This window comes from Schistocerca americana, chromosome 4, assembly GCF_021461395.2.
Source record: "Schistocerca americana isolate TAMUIC-IGC-003095 chromosome 4, iqSchAmer2.1, whole genome shotgun sequence".
NCBI classification, from domain to species: domain Eukaryota; kingdom Metazoa; phylum Arthropoda; class Insecta; order Orthoptera; family Acrididae; genus Schistocerca; species Schistocerca americana.
This window is the reverse complement of record NC_060122.1, coordinates 252,790,043-252,808,291: the sequence shown is the minus strand read 5'-3', so window position 1 is coordinate 252,808,291 and position 18,249 is coordinate 252,790,043.

Here is an 18,249-nt window from a genome sequence, read left to right as displayed (position 1 = left end):
TTGTTTCTAAAGGATGTATCTACACACTGTAAAACTTTCAAACATGTAAATAAAAGATGGATTTTTAAAAAAATTGTGTGAATTTCATTTGGAGTGACCCTCGTATATGGAAAAAATGAACGTAAATTAGTTACAAACTACGTCATGAACACGTTATTCAACAAATGAACGTCACTACAGCGATTTGGATTTAGGTTATGACATGTTCGAGATACCTGTCAGCATTGTCGTTGATGTGGCGCAGACGAATAACGAAATTCTCCATGACCCGCTAAAGTGTCGGACCTTCGATGCCGTCGATGGCCCCCTGAATGACTGTTTTCAGCTCAGCAATGGTTTTGGGATTATTGTTGTACGCCTTGTCTTTAATGCAGATCCACAAAAGGGAGTCGATGTGTTCAGATCCGGAGATTATGGTGGCCAATCGAGGCCCATGCCAGAGTGCTCCTCCAGGGCATAAACACTTCCAGGGATCGAGCTCCGTCTTGCATGAACTTCATCTTGCCGAAATCAGGGTCATTTTGGATAATAGAGCTGAAATCATCTTAAAAGACCTTCACGTACTGTTCGGTAGTCACCGTGCCATCAAAGGAACATCGCACCGATTATTCGGTCACTACATATTGCACACCACACAGGCACCTGTTGAGAGTGACGAGATTTCTTGACCGTAAAATGCGGCTTCTCAGTCCCAGAAATTTTGCTTATTGACGAACCCACCCACATGAAAGTGGGCTCCGTCCGCTAAACCAAACCATACAGCGCATAGTAATTCCAATAATGTGCTGTTTGAACGCTCTTACGCAAACTGTAGTAGTAGTAGTAGTTTTATTCATCCATAGATTTCTTCTTACAGTAGTAGTAGTAGTAGTAGAGGGGTTTTTGGGCGCACGACAGCAAGGTCTTCAGCGCCCGTTCTGTAGCATAGGGAGACGGGTCTCAAGAAAAATCCCAGAACAGGAATATAAAACGGAACATAAAACACGGGTAACAATCGTTGAAAAATATGTGCTCATCCACACCGAAGCGTGGGATGAAGCAGGGTGTCAACAGTAAAACATGGACAACACAGGAAGAAAATGATAGAGGGAGCTAAAACAATGTATCAGATGGAAGTGGCTGGCTGACCACAAGGAAAAAAGGGGAGGGGTCAGCCACTCTGCAATACACTAAAACCTCCAGCCTAAAAGTTTAGGCCAGAGTCCAGACACGTCACAAAACTTAAAACCCCTAGACACACACGTCTCATCATTAGCTAAAACAGAAGGCAGATCCCCATTAACTTGTGCTTCTGCCCGTGCATCACGGTATAAAATGCAGTCTTTTAAAATGTGCCGTACAGAGATGTGCACACCACAAGCATCACAAAACGGAGGACCCTCCCGCCGTAATAAAAAGCTATGTGTGAGAGGACAGTGCCCGATCCGAAGACGTGTGAGGGCCACCTCTTCCCCCCTTAGCAACTGGCAGGAGGAACGCCACGGCCGAGTGGTTGACTTTACCGACCGCAGTTTATTGGCCGTCACCGCCAGCCATTCGTCCTCCCACAACTCCATGCACTTCCTGTGGAGTGCAGCAATGACCGGCTGCAAGGGGATAGGACACTGGACCACATCCTGCTCTCTGCAGGCCTCCTTGGCAGCCCGATCGGCCTGTTCATTGCCCCATATGCCGACATGACCAGGCACCCAGCAGAAGGATACCTCTTTACCCCGCCGTTGGAGCAAGTACAGTTGGTCATGTATCGGCTGGACCATCTCCTCAGTAGGGTATAGGTTCTGCAGTGATTGTAAGGCACTAAGAGAATCGGAGCAGAGAAGAAATCGATCGCCCCGAAAACGATGCATCTGCTCCAGTGCCTTCAGGATAAGCAGCCGCCGTTGGATAAGCAGCTGAGCAGCAAGTCGTATACTCCTAGCTCACTCATTTGTTACATGGTTTAATTCTTAATTTCTTTGCGTGTTTTTGGTTCTTGCATTGTTTAATTCATAAATTTCGGGCGTATTATAGTATTTGAGAGTGTAGCATCGTGTTTTAGTACCTAAATAGTGTAATTTCGCTTAGTCTGCTTCCGCCGCCGAGCAGTGTCAGCAGTGCGCAAGTAGCAGCATTACTGCATTTACTAGGCAATCTTGTATTTTAATAACCGTTTAAATTTTGTCGATTTGTTTGCGCTCTCTGTAGATTAGTTCAGACGTTCTTTGCAAAACAGTTTTTAGCATGGATAGGGACTGCAACTGCTGTGTTCGGATGCGGGCTGAGTTGGCATCCCTTCGCTCCCAGCTTCAGGCAGTGTTGGCTTCGGTCACACAGCTTGAGGCTGTTGCCAATGGGCATCACTGTGGGGGTCCGGATGGGGGTTTGTCGGGGACGGCCAGCTCGTCCCACGCATCCCTTGATCGGACTACGACTGTGGTTGACCGGGATACTGCCCGCATTGAGGCTGATCCCTCACCTGTGGTAGAGTGGGAGGTCGTTTCAAGGTGTGGCAGGGGGCGAAAGACATTCCGGAGGGCTGAACGGAAAGCCTCTCCAGTTTGTCTGACGAACCGGTTTCAGGCTCTGTCTCAGGCTGATACTGACCTTCGGCCTGACATGGCTGCTTGTCCTGTTCCAGAGGTTGCCCCTCAGTCTGCAAGATCCGGGCAGTCGCAGAGGGTGGGCTTACTGGTAGTTGGGAGCTCCAACGTCAGGCGCGTAATGGGGCCTCTTAGGGAAATGGCAGCAAGAGAGGGGAAGAAAACCAATGTGCACTCCGTGTGCATACCGGGGGGAGTCATTCCAGATGTGGAAAGGGTCCTTCCGGATGCCATGAAGGGTACAGGGTGCACCCATCTGCAGGTGGTCGCTCATGTCGGCACCAATGATGTGTGTCGCTATGGATCGGAGGAAATCCTCTCTGGCTTCCGGCGGCTATCTGATTTGGTGAAGACTGCCAGTCTCGCTAGCGGGATGAAAGCAGAGCTCACCATCTGCAGCATCGTCGACAGGACTGACTGAGGACCTTTGGTACAGAGCCGAGTGGAGGGTCTGAATCAGAGGCTGAGACGGTTCTGCGACCGTGTGGGCTGCAGATTCCTCGACTTGCGCCATAGGGTGGTGGGGTTTCGGGTTCCGCTGGATAGGTCAGGAGTCCACTACACGCAACAAGCGGCTACACGGGTAGCAGGGGTTGTGTGGCGTGGGCTGGGCGGTTTTTTAGGTTAGATGGCCTTGGGCAAGTACAGAAAGGGCAACAGCCTCAACGGGTGCGGGGCAAAGTCAAGACATGCGGGGACCAAGCAGCAATCGGTATTGTAATTGTCAACTGTCGAAGCTGCGTTGGTAAAGTACCGGAACTTCAAGCGCTGATAGAAAGCACCGAAGCTGAAATCGTTATAGGTGCAGAAAGCTGGCTTAAGCCAGAGATAAATTCTGCCGAAATTTTTACAAAGGTACAGACGGTGTTTAGAAAGGATAGATTGCATGCAACCGGTGGTGGAGTGTTCATCGCGGTTAGTAGTAGTTTATCCTGTAGTGAAGTAGAAGTGGATAGTTCCTGTGAATTATTATGGGTGGAGGTTACACTCAACAACCGAACTAGGTTAATAATTGGCTCCTTTTACCGACCTCCCGACTCAGCAGCATTAGTGGCAGAACAACTCAGAGAAAATTTGGAATACATTTCACATAAATTTTCTCAGCATGTTATAGTCTTAGGTGGAGATTTCAATTTACCAGATATAGACTGGGACACTCAGATGTTTAGGACGGGTGGTAGGGACAGAGCATCGAGTGACATTATACTGAGTGCACTATCCGAAAATTACCTCGAGCAATTAAACAGAGAACCGACTCGTGGAGATAACATATTGGACCTACTGATAACAAACAGACCCGAACTTTTCGACTCTGTATGTACAGAACAGGGAATCAGTGATCATAAGGCCGTTGCAGCATCCCTGAATATGGAAGTTAATAGGAATATAAAAAAAGAGAGGAAGGTTTATCTGTTTAGCAAGAGTAATAGAAGGCAGATTTCAGACTACCTAACAGATCAAAACGAAAATTTCTGTTCCGACACTGACAATGTTGAGTGTTTATGGAAAAAGTTCAAGGCAATCGTAAAATGCGTTTTAGACAGGTACGTGCCGAGTAAAACTGTGAGGGACGGGAAAAACCCACCGTGGTACAACAACAAAGTTAGGAAACTACTGCGAAAGCAAAGAGAGCTCCACTCCAAGTTTAAACGCAGCCAAAACCTCTCAGACAAACAGAAGCTAAACGATGTCAAAGTTAGCGTAAGGAGGGCTATGCGTGAAGCGTTCATTGAATTCGAAAGTAAAATTCTATGTACCGACTTGACAGAAAATCCTAGGAAGTTCTGGTCTTACGTTAAATCAGAAAGTGGCTCGAAACAGCATATCCAGACACTACGGGATGATGATGGCATTGAAACAGAGGATGACACGCGTAAAGCTGAAATACTAAACACCTTTTTCCAAAGCTGTTTCACAGAGGAAGACCGCACTGCAGTTCCTTCTCTAAATCCTCGCACAAACGAAAAAATTGCTGACATCGAAATAAGTGTCCAAGGAATAGAAAAGCAACTGGAATCACTCAATAGAGGAAAGTCCACTGGACCTGATGGGATACCAATTCGATTCTACACAGAGTACGCGAAAGAACTTGCCCCCCTTCTAACAGCCGTGTACCGCAAGTCTCTAGAGGAACGGAGGGTTCCAAATGATTGGAAAAGAGCACAGATAGTCCCAGTCTTCAAGAAGGGTCGTCGAGCAGATGCGTAAAACTATAGACCTATATCTCTTACGTCGATCTCTTGTAGAATTTTAGAACATGTTTTTTGCTCGAGTATCATGTCATTTCTGGAAACCCAGAATCTACTATGTAGGAATCAACATGGATTCCGGAAACAGCGATCGTGTGAGACCCAACTCGCCTTATTTGTTCATGAGACCCAGAAAATATTAGATACAGGCTCCCAGGTAGATGCTATTTTTCTTGACTTCCGGAAGGCGTTCGATACAGTTCCGCACTGTCGCCTGATAAACAAAGTAAGAGCCTACGGAATATCAGACCAGCTGTGTGGCTGGATTGAAGAGTTTTTAGCAAACAGAACACAGCATGTTGTTATCAATGGAGAGACGTCTACAGACGTTAAAGTAACCTCTGGCGTGCCACAGGGGAGTGTTATGGGACCATTGCTTTTCACAATATATATAAATGACTTAGTAGATAGTGTCGGAAGTTCCATGCGGCTTTTCGCGGATGATGCTGTAGTATACAGAGAAGTTGCTGCATTAGAAAATTGTAGCGAAATACAGGAAGATCTGCAGCGGATAGGCACTTGGTGCAGGGAGTGGCAACTGACCCTTAACATAGACAAATGTAATGTATTGCGAATACATAGAAAGAATGATCCTTTATTGTATGATTATATGATAGCGGAACAAACACTGGTAGCAGTTACTTCTGTAAAATATCTGGGAGTATGCGTACGGAACGATTTGAAGTGGAATGATCATATAAAATTAATTGTTGGTAAGGCGGGTACCAGGTTGAGATTCATTGGGAGAGTGCTTAGAAAATGTAATCCATCAACAAAGGAGGTGGCTTACAAAACACTCGTTCGACCTATACTTGAGTATTGCTCATCAGTGTGGGATCCGTACCAGGTCGGGTTGACGGAGGAGATAGAGAAGATCCAAAGAAGAGCGGCGCGTTTCGTCACCGGGTTATTTGGTAACCGTGATAGCGTTACGGAGATGTTAAATAAACTCAAGTGGCAGACTCTGCAAGAGAGGCGCTCTGCATCGCGGTGTAGCTTGCTCGCCAGGTTTCGAGAGGGTGCGTTTCTGGATGAGGTATCGAATATATTGCTTCCCCCTACTTATACATCCCGAGGAGATCACGAATGTAAAATTAGAGAGATTAGAGCGCGCACGGAGGCTTTCAGACAGTCGTTCTTCCCGCGAACCATACGCGACTGGAACAGGAAAGGGAGGTAATGACAGTGGCACGTAAAGTGCCCTCCGCCACACACCGTTGGGTGGCTTGCGGAGTATCAATGTAGATAGATGTAGATGTAGATCTCCGCTGCGAAAACGGTATATTCAGCAGGGAGGCGAATCCGGGTAAAATGATCAGGGAACACCACAGAACAGCCAAGGAAATTCTCCTGTTTGGAGCCATCAATGTAAACAACAGTGAAACCGTGATGCACATCTAAAATGTTAAAATCAGTGACCGGAATGTAAAATCTGGCGTGCCATCCTTCTTAAAACGAGTCAAATCTAAAATAAGTTTGGGTCTCCGGAGGAGCCAAGGTGGAGATCTGCTCCAACCGCGACGTAAAACACGAAGACCAGCCATAGACATCGCACCGAGGCAATCCTGTGCGCGAATCCCATAGGGCTGCGTCGCACGTTGCCGGTTATGAAATAACCGTGCCAGAGGAGGCTGAGCAACGGTATGGTATGCAGGTGTGTATGGTGTGGACAAAGTTTTATACGCCTGGCGTACCGTAAGTAGCCGTCGCCGCATATGAAGTGGCGGTTCACCTGCCTCTGCACAGAGGCTTGGTATGGGGCTAGTTCGGAATGCCCCAGTGGCCAACCGAAGCCCTTCATGGTGGACAACGTCCAAAATCTTTAAGTAAGAAGGCCTCGCAGACCCATACACCGTGCACCCATAATCGAGCCGAGATCGCACAAACGCCCTGTAAAACTGGAGCAGACAAGTCCTGTCAGCTCCCCATGTACTGTGGCCAAGACATTTTAAAATACTTAAAGCCTGAAGCGACCGCCGTTTCAGGTCTTTAAGATGAGGTAACCACGTGAGCCTCGAGTAAAAAATGAGCCCCAGAAATCTCACCGTGTCTTTAAAAGTAAGAACTCAGGAAAGGTTAAAATCGAACGAGAACGGTTAAAAAGAACGCATACAGACTTCTCGGTGGAAAACTTAAAACCACTCTTCTGCGCCCAGTCATCCAAACGCCTAATCGTAAGTTGCAACTGACGAGTTGTCGTTGCAAGGCTTGAAGAAGAGCAGAACAAAGAGAAATCATCCACAAACAAGGAACACTGGACAGGACGTTTCACTATGGACGTAATGCTATTAATAGCGATGACAAAGAGAGTCACACTTAAAACGCTACCCTGAGGGACACCATTCTCCTGCTCAAAGCGATCAGATAGGACGTCACCAATTCGGTATCTAAAATATCGTGGCGAGAGGAAAGACTGAATAAAAAGTGGAAGACAACCACGAAATCCCCATTCGTGAAGCTGCTCCAGAATGAGACGCCTCCAAGTGGTATCGTAGGCCTTCTCGATATCCAAAAATACACCGAGAAGGTGATGACGGCGGAGGAAAGCTTGTTGTATAGCCGCCTCCAGGATGGCAAGGTTATCGAAGGTGGAACGAAACCTCCTGAACCCACACTGAAAGCGACTAAGGAGTTGCCGGGATTCTAACATCCAGACAAGGCGGCGGTTGACCATCCGCTCCAAGGTCTTCCCTATGCAACTAGTGAGGGCAATACTACGGTAGCTACTTGGGCTAGTGCGGTCTTTCCCAGGTTTTAAAAAAGGGATTAAAACTGCCTCACGCCACGCGTCAGGAAAGTGACCTGAAGCCCAAATGTCATTAAAAAGTGCGAGGAGGAGTTCTCTGTTGCGCATTGTGAGGTGCCATAGCATACTGTAGTGGATCCTGTCGTGACCAGGGGATGTGTCACGAGCTCCAGACAATGCAGAATCCAGCTCCCACATAGAAAATGGGCAGTTGTAAACTTCATGAGAGGTGGACTGGAAGTTCAGACTACATCTCTCAGCAACCGCTCTATGGCGCTGGAAACCTGGATCCTGACTGGTTGTTGCAGTAACTGTGGCAAAATACGCTGCCATAGTCTGGGCAATGTCTCGCGGATCCGTGTGGAGAGTGCCGTTAGTCATTACAGCAGCTATGGGGCACCTCCCTCCTCTGCCAGAAATTCTCCTGATGGTCTCCCACACAATGGAACTGTTGGTGGAACGATTAATGGTGTTCAGGAACGTTTGCCACGACCTCTTCTGGCTCTCACGAATAATGCGGCATCATCTTGCTCTCGCCACCCAAAAGGCTGCAAGATTCTCAGCAGTCGGCCGACACTTGAACCGACGCAGAGCCGCACGCCTGGTCCTGATTGCAGAGCGGCATTCGGCACTCCACCAAGGCACAGGTGGCCTCTTCCGGTGGCCTGTGGACTGTGGAATGGATGCTGCAGCGGCGTGGTGGTCCGTTTTGGGCCAACTGGCTATAAAGTGTCCAGTCAGCTCCTCTGAGCACCCATCGTGGTGGTCTCCTTTCGGGCCCCACGCCATCTGGCAGGTGAATCCAGATTGGGAAATGATCACTGCCGTGCAAGTCAGCAACCACTTCCCAGTGAGCACTGGCGGCAAGAGCTGGAGAGCAAAGCGAGAGATCAATGGCAGAGAACGACCCAGTCGCCGTGCAGAAATGAGTACTCTGTCCTCCATTGAGCAAGTAGGCACAGGATGACAGCAGAAGCCTCTCAATCGCTCTACCCCTGGGGCAGGTAATTGCAGAGCCCCAAAGCACATTGTGGGCATTAAAATCACCACAAATAATGAATGGCTGGGGGAGCTGTGTAAGAAGGTCGGTGAGGGCCGCTTGATCAAGAGCATCATGTGGGGGCAAGTAAAGTGAACATACAGTCAATGGATGACGCACGTGCACGGACACAGCGACGGCCTGTAAAGTCGTCGTAAGTGAGAGAGGCGAGGAGTTGTAGTCCGTCCTGACGAAAATACCTACGCCTCCTCGAGCTCTCTCTCCACACAGGTCGTCCTTTTTGTGCAGTGTATAGCCTCGTATCTCAGGGGAGTATGATGGATGGACATACGTCTCCTGGAGACAGAGACACAGTGGTCTAACCTGAGAGAGTAGACGAAGTTCCTCCACATGCGTCCTGAACGCTTGCAAGTTCCACTGGAGTATGGGAGCCGTCTATGTTGGGGGTAGCACCTTCATCCTGTCTCTCTGACGGGGCGGGGAGACCGCAGCAGGTGGAGGGGCAGGCGTGGGACGAGATGATTGCCCCACACATACATTGTACTCCATCAATTCTGGGGAAGAGTCAGATGAAGCCTCACATAAAACAACATTTGCATGGTCAGATGGTTTACCACGGGAATTGACCCGCTGTTGCTGCTGTACAGTAGCTTTCTGTGGTTTGGTGGACTTTGGGGGAGCTGATGTGGGAGTGGTAATTGGCGCACTGGGCTTGGGAACAACCTCAGCTGTTGGAGGCGCGAGGGGCTGGACCAAGTTCGCCACTGTACCTTTGTCTGCCGTTCGAGTAGGGGCTACTGGCTCTGAAACACTGGCTGCATTGCAAGAGCACTGACAGCTGCAGGTGTTAGTGCCAACACTCACCACCTCAGTCTGCGTTGAGGCATCGACTATTGGAGTAGGCTTCTGTACCAGGGATGCAAAAGATGTAGCAAATGGGGGAGGTTGCATCGACTTATAAATTTTCTTGGTATCACCATAGGGGATACGCTTGGTTGTTTTCATTTCCTGGACCTTGCGTTCCTCTAAAAATATGCGGCAGCCCCTACTCCAAACAGGGTGCTTCCCAGAGTAATTAATACATTTAGCCGGAGACGAGCAACCAACTCCTTCATGAGCAGCCTGACCACAGTTTCCACAAGTCGCGTCGCCTTTGCATCCTAAGGTAGTATGCCCAAAACGCTGGCATTTGGAACAGCGCATTGGGGTCGGGAAATAAGGCCTCACACTAAGGCGAGGAAAGCCAGCTTTCACATGTTCAGGAAGTTTCGTGCTACTGAAGGTTAGAATAAAGGTGTCGGATTTGACAAGATTGCCATCTACCCTCCTCATGATATGTTGAACATCAACGATACCTGCCGGAGCCCACTCACGTTGCAGTTCTTCCTTGGGAATGTCAACTAGATCCTGGCACGTCACAACACCTTTGCTGTAGTTCAAGGTGCTGTGCAGTTCAGTGTCTATGGCATACTCTCCAAGGCATTTAGCAGACTGAAGTTTAGTCGCTTGCTGGGAAGTGGAAGTTTCCACTAGCAAGGTCCGATTACGTAAGCGCTTCACCGATTTTAAGGAGCCACAGATTCCCTCCAATCCGTTTTGTATATAGAAGGGCGAAACCTTCTCGAAACTACCCTCCTTCCGTTTCACGATGAGAAACACATTCGGACTACCAGAATGCATTCTGTTACCTAAGACTGGACTTGTCAAAGAAGTGCCGGAGTCAGGGGGACGAGCCCTCTTAAGAGACTGGGTGTTAGAACCTTCCAGCGGCTCACCCTTTCCGCTGGGAGGAAGAAAAGAAAAGAGGATTTCGAAGGATCCATCTCGGTCCCACGAGTAGCTAGGGAACTACAAGTCCACCTAGACAGAGCCCCGCATGCCTAGGTAAGCCTTATACAACTGAGGTGCGGCAGGTTCCCCAGAGGTTGCCCGCTAACGACTGTTCCATCTCAACAGCCATGCATCTCATCAGCGCGCAGCACACCTTGATATTGAGGGGTTGTTTATAGAGGTTTATTCCATCCTCGCGATCCGGGCGGTCAAGCCAAGATCCCCACTCCCCGAGACACACAACATTCCACCGCCGCGCCGCACAGTGGTCGTTGAAGTATGCCCAGAGCTTACGATGACAGAGGACTGGCGGCGCTTACCAGTCCCCAGCTCAGGAACCCCGGGGTCGCCAAGCTTCTTCTTACAAGGATATAGGATATGTCAAACTATTTACAAGTTTAGTCATCACCATCATCATCATCATCATCATCATTTAAGACTGATTATGCCTTTCAGCATTCAGTCTGGAGCATAGCCCCCTTATAAAATTCCTCCATGATCCCCTATTCAGTGCTAACATTGGTGTCTCTTCTGATGTTAAACCTATTACTTCAAAATCATTCTTAACCGAATCCAGGTATCTTCTCCTTGGTCTGCCCCGACTCCTCCTACCCTCTACTGCTGAACCAATGAGTCTCTAGGGTAACCTTGCTTGTCCCATGTGTGTAACATGACCCCACCATCTAAGCCTGTTCACCCTGACTGCTACATCTACAGAGTTCATTCCCAGTTTTTCTCTGGTTTCCTCATTGTGGACACCCTCCTGCCATTGTTCGCATCTACTAGTACCTGCAATCATCCTAGCTACTTTCATATCCGTAACCTCAACCTTGTTGATAAGGTAACCTGAATCCACCCAGCTTTCGCTCCCATACAACAAATTTGGTCGAAAGATTGAACGGTGCACAGATAACTTAGTCTTGGTACTGACTTCCTTCTTGCAGAAGAGAGTAGATCGTAGCTGAGCGCTCACTGCATTAGCTTTGCTACACCTCGCTTCCAGTTCTTTCACAATGTTGCCATCCTGTGAGAATATGCATCCTAAGTACTTGAAACCGTCCACCTGTTCTAACTTTGTTCCTCCTATTTGGCACTCAATCCGTTTATATTTCTTTCCCACTGACATTACTTTCGTTTTGGAGATGCTAATCTTCATACCATAGTCCTTACATTTCTGATCTAGCTCTGAAATATTACTTTGCAAACTTTCAACCGAATCTGCCATCACAACTAAGTCATCCGCAGTTGCAAGACTGCTTATTTTGTGTTAACATATCTTAATCTCACACAGCCAGTCTATTGTTTTCAACATATGATCCATAAATAATATGAACAACAGTGGAGACAGGTTGCAGCCTTGTCATACTCCTGAAACTACTCTGAACCATGAACTCAATTTACTGTCAACTCTAACTGCTGCCTGACTATCCATGTAAAGACCTTTAATTGCTTTCAAAAGTTTGCCTCCTATTCCATAATCTCGTAGAACAGACAATAACTTCCTCCTAGGAACCCGGTCATATGCCTTTTCTAGATCTATAAAGCATAGATACAATTCCCTGTTCCACTCACAACACTTCTCCATTATTTGCCGTAAGCTAAAGATTTGGTCCTGACAACCTCTAAGAGGCCTAAACCCAAACTGATTTTCATCCAATTGGTCCTCAGCTAATACTCACACTTTCCTTTCAACAATACCTGAGAAGATTTTACCCACAACGCTGATGAAAGAGATACCTCTGTAGTTGTTACAATTTTTTCTGTTTCCATGTTTAAAGACTGGTGTGATTACTGCTTTTGTCCAGTGTGATGGAACCTGTCCCGACTCCCAGGCCATTTCAATTATCCTGTGTAGCCATTTAAGACCTGACATTCCACTGTATTTGATGAGTTCCGACTTAATTTCATCCACCCCAGCTGCTTTATTGCACTGCAATCTATTGACCATTTTCTCCAATTTCTAAAATGTGATTCTACTTCCATCGTCATTCCTATCCCATTGTACCTCGTAATCTGAAACATTACTGATCGTATTTTCACCTACATTGAGCAACTCTTCAAAATATTCCCTCCATCTGCCCAAGGTATCCACAGGATTCACCAGCAGTTTTCCTGACCTGTCCAAAATACTTGTCATTTCCTTCTTACCTCCCTTTCGAAGACTGCTAATTACACTCCAGAATGGTTTTCTAACAACTTGACCCATAGTCTCCAACCTGTTTGCAAATTCTTCCCAAGATTTCTTCTTGGTTGCTGCAATTATCTGTTTGGCTTTGTTTCTTTCTTCAACATAACTTTCTCTGTCTACCTGGGTTCTAGTATGTAGCCATTTTTGGTAAGCCTTCTTTTTCCTTTTACAGGCTGCCTTGACTGTGTCATTCCACCAAGCAGTTTGCTTCATCCTACTTTTACATACTACTGTTCCAAGACATTCTTTAGCCACTTCTAGTACTGCGTCCCTGTACCTTGTCCATTCCTTTTCCAGTGACTGTAATTGACTACATTCAACTAACTGGTACCTTTCTGAGATCGCTGTTATGTACTTGTGCCTGATTTCCTTATCCTGAAGTTTCTCCACTCTTATCCTCCTACATATGGACCCGACCTCCTGCACTTTCGGCCTCACAATCCCAATTTCACTGCAGATTAAATAATGATCAGTGTCATCAAAGAATCCCCTGAATACACGTGTGTTCCTCACAGCCTTCCTTAATTCCTGATCTGTTATTATATAGTCAATGACAGATCTGGTTCCCCTGCCTTCCCAAGTATACCAGTGAATGTTCTTATGGTTAAAAAAGGAGTTTGTGATTACTAAGCCCATACTGGCACAGAAATCCAAGAGTTGTTTACCGTTCCTGTTGGCCTCCATATCCTCTCCAAATTTACCCATACCCTTTTCAATACCCTTCTGTTCGATTTCCAATCCTGGCATTAAAATCATCCATGAGCAGAACGCTGTCCTTGTCCTTTACTCTAACAACTAAATCAGTGAGTGCCTCATAGAAACTATCCATCTTATGTCGATCTGTCCCTTCACAATGCAAATATACTGACACAATCCTAATTTTCTTGCTAGTTTAGACCAATTTAAAATAAGTTAATTCATATACACATAGATTTACAAACTTCTAGTTACGGACAATGGTTAGATTTATTCCTGATCTGCGAAACATTTCTTACAAATAACTTATTAAGTAATGTAACGCCACATTGTTCACTCGTATCTCACTATCAGTCACTGCACACACTATACACACGTTGTTTAATAACACTTCACTCACTACACACACACACACACACACACACACACACACACACACACACACACACTGGTGATCTCTGGGCCATTTTCTCTACCACAACTTCCTATTTGCTATCCTGAAAAACTGAGTCAACATCCCTCTACAATGAGTGAGATGTTGAGCTCAGAAAGTGGTGTTAGTATTGTACAATGTATAGCTTGGGGTAAGTCTTTCTAGAAAAGGAAAAATAGAAAAAACATAGTGTGAATGTTGAATGTTTTATTATCATTATTTATTTGTATAACATTTTTTTTGCCAAATCCCTACTCTGTTTTATCTAATTAATCCTTCAATGTATAAAATGTATTGCACAACAGGTACTTATTAGCCGCTTTTTTAAATAAGTGTAATTTTGGAATTTCTTTAATGTTTTTTTCATAATTTATTGTACAGTTTTATTCCTTGGTAGAAAATGCTGTTTTGAGTTTTATATTTATTTTTTCTCGGCAAATGTAAGTCTAACTCTTGTTCAATGGTCATGGACAGAACTGTTTGTACAGTAATTACCAATGTTATTTTTGATGCGTACAACTGGCCAGTAAATGTATTCACATGGAGCAGTTAAATCCCCAGTGTTTTCAACAGATCTTTACAATGAGCACGACTACCAGTTTTGGTTATGATTCTTATGGCTCTTTTCTGGAGGTAGAAAACTGAGTTTATATTTTGTGCATTTGTTCCCCAAAAAAGAATGTCATAGCTAAGAAGTGAGTGTATATAATGAATAGTATGTAACTAAAAGACACTGCATGTTACATACTCATGATAGGATTCGAAGGGCACAACATGCTGATGACATTCTGTTTGCAAGAACCTTTGTGTGTTCACACCACTTCAACTGAGAATCAGTAGTCATTCCTAAAAAATTTGTATTTGTTACATAGTTTATACAGGTGCCACCTACATTTAATTTAACATTCTAATTTTCTCTCTTCAAACTGAAATTCATGGCATTGGTTTTCTTTATGTTCAATGTCACTTTACTGCTTATTGAACAGTTGTAAACTTCCTTGAGAGCTTCATCTCATGTCTATCCAAGGAGTTCTCTTGTTTTCTCAGTCACTATAATATTGCTGTCATTAGCGAATAGTATTTTTTCACCTTCAGTAACGCTACTGGGAAAATCATTGATGTTTATCGTTAATAGTATTGTTCCTGATAGGCTACCTCGCAGAACCCCTATATTAATGTATTTCGGTCCTCATAAGTGTGTTTCTAAATGTTTAGATCTATTTGAAGTATGTGTTATGTCTACTCTTCGTACCCTATCTGATAGGTATGATCGAAACCAATCATTAGCAACCCCTCTTATTCCTAATGCTTCTAATTTATTTAATAGAATCTTGTGGTTAACCGTACCAATGGCCTTAGAAAGATCCAAAAATATGCCTGCGACACACTCATCTTTGCCAAGAACATCGCTTACAACCTTTATGAATTCCACTATGGCTGACTCCTTATTTTTGCCACTTCAGAAACCAAACTGTGAATCACTTCAAAGATTCTATTTATTCAGGTAATTCATTAATCTGTCTTTCGTAATTGCTTCTATTATTTTTGAGAATGGTGACAGCAGGGAAATGGGCCAGTAATTTTCTGTCTTTTGCATTATCGTTCTTAAGCAGAGGTACAACTTTTGGTGGTTTTAACTGCTCTGGAAAGGTCCCTGATCTGAGGGATTCATTTATTATATTTGTTAAGGGGCCTTGTATAATCTGTATTCATTGTTTCAGTACACACGTTTGTACTTCATCTAAGCCTACTGACTTTTTATTTTTTAGTATTTGAACAGTTTTATTGACTTCATTCTCTTGGAAGTAACATCATTGTATTTAGTGCAACATTACTTACAGGTGTTATATTATTTGTTTTGGGGAATTTTTGCTGCGACTTCTCTGTAATACTTGAAAAATGGTCATTTACATCGTTTCCTATATGTTGTGGATCATTTATTACGTTATCCCCCTCCCTTAGCGGTATGTTATTCTGGGTTTGTTTGCCTCCCCCTGTTTCCTGCTTTGCTTCTATTCTCTGCATTATATAGTACTTCGTCATTAATTGACTTTTTTGCAGTAGTCAGCACCTACCTACAGATCTTTTTGTATCTATAATAAAAATATAAGAATTATGGATCATTGCAACTCTTTTCCATGGAACTGAGGTATTTAAGGGGGGGAGAGCTTCTTATACCTGTTGTTATCCATGTGTTTCTGTGCGATGTTGATTCAGACATGAATACTTTTGGAAACGCCTTTCCAAAGTTCAATATAAATAATGTGGAGAATATCATTTTCACATTGGTTTCCTTATACACTACATCCCAGCCTTGTTTTGCTAGTTCCTTTGAAAAATCTTCTATTTTGGTTTCTGATAGATGTAGTTTGTAGGCTTGCAGTTTAGGGAATAATTACATGCCTGATTTTACTGTTATTATTTGACAGAGACGGTCTGATAGGACGTGATCTTTTACAGCTACGTCACATTTTTCCCTGTCCATATTTGTTCAGTTACTGATGCAGTCGTTGTAGTAACACTTGTTGCATTATTGACCAACAGGGACATGCCAAAACTTTGAGGATATTTATGAGGATACTGCTGGATTCATTTATGATATTAGTGTTGATGTTAATGTCCCCTCACAGAATTATGTTGACCTTTGTACGTGAGACTTTATCTAGAAATTCCGTTAATTTTTTGAAAAAAGTGTCCACACTACCACTGGGAGATCTATACATACATAAAATGATTAATTTCTTGGTGATATGAAGCCCTGTTAATTCAATAGCAGATATTTCAAAGTGTTTATCTTCACTTCTGTCCTGATGTCCTGTCTTGATTTGAAATGTGTTCCTTTTCTGATCTAAATGCATGATCCTCCACCCCTTGAAGCAGTTCTGCAGTAAGAGTTGGCCCTTTCATGAGACGATAACACTACGTGTCGGATTTCTGTCTCTCTACACCAGTGCTCAGTAACATAAACTACTGTGCAGTTCAAAGATTGGAGCTCAACTTCTAATAGTGGAATTTTATCTTTTATTCCTTGCATGTGTTGATGAAGGATTGTTACGTCTGCGAAATGCCCTGTGTTACTTTTTCCTATTGTTTGTTATTCTGTGTGACATCTGGTACATGTGATATTTGGAGTGTTAAAATCCGTCTTGTGAGTGACTGTTTCAGTATTATTTAATGTGTTGGAGATATCTATTAGTCAGAGGAACATTTTGCCCGGATTGATTCTAAAAAAAGACTAACTATTCCAACCTATGACAACAGGTATTTGACCATGTGTGGCCTGAGATCCACCCTCTATACTTTCATGAATCTGCTGTACCTATTTTCTCTTCCCAGTCCTGTTTAGGTGCAGGCCATGCCCAGTAAAACCCCATCTGCTGGTAATCCCGATGGGCACCAGAGAAACAGAAATATGAACAAAGTTGACTGCCCTCAGAGCCATCCCTAACTCCACACAGATTCGCCTCACAGCTCCATCAGGTAGTGGCCGATCATGACGCCAGAACAACTGAACAATGTGTACGTTAGTGCCGTGAGTCATGGAAGCTATCTAGTCCAGGTCACCACTTATGTCATACGCCCCATCCCTGTCCAAACTGTTAACTGCCCCACCCACTATCACTACATGGTCCTCCTTTGTAAAGACCTTACATGAAGCCCCTAAGTACTCTATCACATGACATAGTCCCGCACTTTGCTTAAAGATACTGGTGGCCTGGTACGCTGCCCCTAAACTTTCCTGTGACTGAGGGCCTACACCTCGCCCATGGCTACTAGCAAGCAGCAACACTTTCTTCTTCCTAACACTTTGTACACTCCTACGCTTCTTGGCCTTCGCTGAAGTGTGCGGCACATTTTCTGCTCCTCGTTCTACCTGAGGCTCTTCTCCACTTACATCTGGCAATGGTAGAAACCTGTTTTTGGTGTTGATGATAAAACTGTCAGATGGCGTTCTCTTTCTTCATATCGTCCTACCAGCTGCCGGTTCTCAACCACTCTCCTTCCCGCTATCTTCGTTGTTCCTTATGAGTTCCTTCCTTGCTTCCTCCAACTGTGCCTGGAGGGCACAGATTTTCCTTCCCCAATCAAAATGTTCCTACTGCATACTCTGCAGTTCCAGGAGAGAGCCTCTTCTGTTCTCCCTACAATCTCCTCACAGCATTACCCCAGTGAAAATATTTCTTACAAGATTGGCAACAAATCCCTCTGATCACTACCCTATAACAGCTCCTTCATTTCTCTCTCATCGTCAGTTTCAAAAGAATAATTAAGTTAAAAGAATGTTTTAAATTTGTCAAGGACGCTAGATTGGCGGTATGTAAACAAAAAACGGCACAAGGGTTTTATGTGCGGTTGTTGTTTTTGTACTGATCTGGAGATACAATGACAGAAGAACGAATCAGTAATTACTTTGCTTTTAGAGAACTTACGTGTCAAGCGTGTTTGGTCACTTAAATAAGTTCTTTTAGCGGGCGAAGAAAATGCCTGCGATCTCACTCGGCGACCATCTGTTCAGAAGTTATGACGA